This window comes from Meleagris gallopavo, chromosome 3, assembly GCF_905368555.1.
Source record: "Meleagris gallopavo chromosome 3, MGAL_WU_HG_1.1, whole genome shotgun sequence".
Lineage (NCBI taxonomy): Eukaryota > Metazoa > Chordata > Aves > Galliformes > Phasianidae > Meleagris > Meleagris gallopavo.
In genome coordinates, this window is record NC_139406.1 from 81,989,583 (window position 1) to 81,990,347 (window position 765).

The window sequence follows — 765 nt, forward strand, 5'->3', positions numbered from 1 at the left end:
TGAACTGCTTCCAGTGGGCCAAGAGGCCCGAGTATGTACAATGGCAACTGCTCCTTGCTTAATATGGGCTACATTCACACCCCCTTCGGGGGGAGAGTGGAGGGCGGGGGGGGAAGCAGACCCATGTGCCATTGCCTGCAGGCAAAGCAGTCAGAGCAATGCTCATCGACTACAGAGGGATGTGCCTTGAAGAATGATAGCATATTTACAGCTGCTTACTTGTGCTGCTTTTAGCAGTGAAACCTCCACTCGTCCCTGCACTGAGGCAGGGCCAGAGTCCCGCCTGCACACCTGGCATGCATAGGAGTGCATAAACAGCACGTGCTGTTTTACTGCTCGGGTAATTAGTGCAAGAAATCTACACATCTTCCAGGCACTGAGGTTGTTTCACCAGGGCACACGCAGCCACTCAGCTTCTTGTTCCACCAAGGACAGCCTGGGAACATGGGGTGGCAAAGTGAGATGGCTATTTGGGTCAGGCCTGCACAGGGCCCCACGTGAGGTGGAGAGGGGCGCGCCTGCAGCCTGGTTCAGTTTGCCTTGCAGGAGTCCATTTGTGCTCCTACCTCCTCCCAGGCCTTGCGGGATGGCAGCTTCTTACAGCATGCTTGTGGTTGTGTGAGCACATCCCAATCGGGCTGTTAGTGTGTGAGGGGTAAACTGTGTTTGAAGTAAAACAAAGACGTGTTACTAAATCAAAGCAGAGCTGCTTTTATTTTGAAAATACATTCTTAATGAGCACTTCCCACTGGTTAAATAGCCATC